Source organism: Oreochromis niloticus, unplaced genomic scaffold (assembly GCF_001858045.2).
Source record: "Oreochromis niloticus isolate F11D_XX unplaced genomic scaffold, O_niloticus_UMD_NMBU tig00007209_pilon, whole genome shotgun sequence".
In the NCBI taxonomy this organism is placed as follows: domain Eukaryota; kingdom Metazoa; phylum Chordata; class Actinopteri; order Cichliformes; family Cichlidae; genus Oreochromis; species Oreochromis niloticus.
This window is the reverse complement of record NW_020328423.1, coordinates 2631-6306: the sequence shown is the minus strand read 5'-3', so window position 1 is coordinate 6306 and position 3676 is coordinate 2631. Positions and strand designations below refer to the sequence as shown.

The 3676-nt window shown below is 38.9% G+C and overlaps 1 long non-coding RNA gene across 1 annotated transcript; it reads left to right on the top strand.

Annotated features, from left to right (window-relative positions):
• The first annotated feature begins 436 nt into the window (after nt 1-436).
• Nucleotides 437-3180, top strand: LOC112845389 (uncharacterized). Its single transcript, XR_003218197.1, has 3 exons — nt 437-462; nt 1331-1393; nt 3141-3180. It is a non-coding gene; the product is annotated as an uncharacterized LOC112845389 (long non-coding RNA).
• The last annotated feature ends 496 nt before the right edge of the window (nt 3181-3676 follow it).

Below are 3676 nucleotides of genomic sequence, written 5' to 3'. Positions count from 1 at the left end.
AAGTTATTTTAACTGCAAATTTAAAAGTAAACATAAAATGAACCAAAGAGGAAGTGACATGACTTGAAGACAGATGTGATCAGATGGAAAGTGCAGAAAGCTGACTGATGTCCATCTGTGGCTGCATTAAATGTTGGCCTGTCCTGTATTAGGCATTAAGGATTTCTTTGATGGCCATTTAGCTCTTATGGCATGATATTTGTTTAATAATTGATTGGTACAGTGTATTAAATAATTGATAAATAAGATGTTAAAACCTCATCATCATATCAAACATGATCGATTTGGGGAGTTTGTTTGGCACATGCTGACTGCTTTCTAATTCTAACCAGAACTGGAGCGAGAGCAGAAACAAGAGTGCAGCAGTTTGGTGAAAGGAACAGGAAAGGTGAAGAAGAGTGAGCATCCAAAAGACGAGCAAGAGGACAGTTTCAAAGGAGACATCACAGCACAATAAAAGCTGTAAGAGCAGAGATTCATTCATATTTTTACTATTTTTCTTTAGGTTTTACTCCCACTGCTTACAATAAATCAAATATATAGTACAAACAAGAAGAACTCAAATTGCATTGTTGTTCAGTATAATTCTGTGATGTCAGCCTTTAGCTAACGTATAATGTTTGACATTTTATATAAATGTGACTATAAAATATAGTCAATAATATTAAAAAGGTGCTGTTACTGAGTGAAACTTCCAAAGATTTCAGATCTGGATGTAGTCCCAGTGTTTTAAGATCCTAGCAGCGCTCGTATTTATGGCCACATTTTTAAAAGATACAAGCTTTCTGGGTGCTGACTCAGGGGGACCACTTTAGTTCATTGAAACTTTAATGCCAGTTTAGTTTAAGACATTAAGCTGGACACATTTTGAATCAAATTGATAATAACAGAGCGATGCTGGACATAAGCAGCTGTGTTAGTGTGACGCCCTGCATATTTGAAGGATTGCGATAAACTTCCGTTCTATGAATCTGTAACATGTCTGATCTGCCTACATCATTTTTTAAATAGTTTGCATTGTAAATGAGTTTTGTAAATGGACTGATTCTACATAGCGCTTTTCTACTCTCCCGGAGTACTCAAAGCGCTCTATACAACATGCCTCATTCACACCCACTCATACAAGCACTTCTAAACTCAAGTGCAAACTAAACTACAGTCATACTCCGATGAACGCATCAGAGGGCAACTTGGGTTAGTATCTTGCCCAAGGATATTTGGCATGCAGACTAGGAAAGCCAAGGATCAAACCACCAACCTTCCGATCAGTAGCTGATCTGCTCTACCACCGGAGCCACAGCGACACAGTTTTGTGTTACTGTGCACAGAGAAAAACTCACCTGATGTAGTGGTAAGGCCATGTTCACCACTAGATGGAGACAACCTGGCACAGGTATTTTCTCTACATACTAAATTTCACACTGAAAAGCCTTGGTGGGAATTTTTGTTTTATTAAATTCCAGTTCTTTGTATTCTTTTCGGGAAAGAAAGACACGGCTCCGAATGGTCTAACTCAAAAAATGATCTTTAATTTTACATTTTCCGGAAAATGGAGACTGAGCACACACAGAAACGCCAGCTCACGTCTGGGGCATCAGGAGCCTGTCTCGCTATATATTTTTCAACACGTCACCCATAGTTTCGATACAAAATATGGAACAAGTTCCTCTTTTCTGTGTCTGATTTATTAATGCCTGTGCACTGAAACTTCCTGTTCTCTGCACAAGACGTGCAGTCTACTCTGTGACTTTTGGCCTACATTCTAACTCACAAGGGCGTTTTCCTACACTGGGCTCTATAAAACAATATAAACAGAAAATAAGCATTAAAATATATATTAATTACATGACAGTTCACCCCCTTTTTGTGTTTCCCCAAGAAACACAACATAATTCCTAATTTATCCCATTAAGTTTTTACTTTCATGTGAGAATAATAGCTAAAATATAACAAAGATCAAGCTCTTAGACAGCACCTCACGTTTGCGCCAGGCTGTAAACTACTTTTTAAGTAGAATCCCAGTTTAAAAACCACTTCTGACTTCGCTCACTGCTCACGGTAGAATCCAATCAAATATAATTAACTTTTTCTGGTAAACGGGCCTACATTACTTTTGTCACTCTTTGGAAACAGCCTCTATAAAGTTAACCTGTTTCCTCTTTAAAACTTAGGCCTGGTTTCTTCGCCCCTTTAACGGGTAGCGCACATCCGGCCTGAACACTGTGTGTGGGCAATTTACATAACATAGAAATCCTGCAAACTATTACTAAAGTCCCTATCATTGCTCCTTATTATTTTATGGTCACATTTAACCTGTATCTAACAAGCTTTTAGTCTCCTAAACAACACATTTTCTGGAACTGTGCTTCTCTGTGCTCTGCGCTTCTTTTTCTGGTTGGTTCCGGTCGGTCTGGGGCTTCCTGGATTCTCGCCACCCCTGTGGTCGCTGTGGTTCTGGAATCTTCTCCTGTAATGGATAGAAAACAAAACGCCTCTCTCTGCTACACCTCAATAATCTACTGTGTTCATCTATTGTTCCCTTAATTATTCAAAGTTGGTTCAAAATATCATGTTCTGGGCTCTATCCTTTACTTAATCTTTACTTAACCTTAATGTTCTTTATGTGTGTGAGCAACACTTTTAATTTTATTAAACACACCCAGGGTAAGATATACACCATCAGCCTATTAGCATAGAAAGCAAAATAAAAATGTTCCAGTGTTTTCAAAATTGCTCCAAACCTCCAAACCTCTGCACAGACAGAAGCATCAAAATGTGCGCTGGGAGCTTCATGGCATGGATTTCTACAGCCACGCAAATCTATATGTATGTGGCTAAGAACCTTAGTCCTTGTAGGGTATCTTAGCACGGTTTACTTGTGTCAGTTAGGTCAGCTAGTGGGAGGGCAGAGAGGGCAGCCTTTACATTATTTTATTGTAGAGTGACAGGAACTGCCTATGAGCTTCTAATAAGCAATAAATATTGACAGAAGATATATCAAAGGAAATATATTGATGAAAATCAAAGAAGAGAAATATTTATGTGATGTTCCATTTTCCTGAGAACTGACTGGCTGTGATGAGTCCTTCAAGTACTACATGCTACTTTGTCCTGCTGGTTAAGTCTGCTGTTGTTCTCAGGCCTCCTCCTGTTTCACTGCCATATATCCATCACCAGAGGCTCCACTGACCTGCCTGCTGACAAGAGCCCTGTGTATGTGACCTGGCAAAGCTGGACTCAGACCTGGCCCAGGCAAGTTCAAAGGCAGTTGTGGTAGAGAGAGCAGAGAGTATAGTAGAGCACTGGAAGGATGAGGTGGAAACAGGAAGTGTGTAGATTCAGTGGATTTGGCATCCTCCATCTGTCTCCATGCTCTTTACTGGCCTTCTAAAAATCACTTCTAAAAACTCCTGTAGCTGTGTAGCTGCTTTTGTTTAAATGTTTAGGATAGCATTTAGAATTCAACTTTACTGTCATTACACATGTCTAAATACAGGGTAACAAAATACAGTTTGCATCTAATCAGTAAGTGCAATAAGAGCAATATACAGATGTACTGATATATACAGATAAGGGTAGTAATAAATGGTGAAATAGTTATGAACAGAGAGACCAAATATACAGCTGAAGTTCAGACAAATGTATAGCATATAGATGTTCTATATTGCTGTACAGA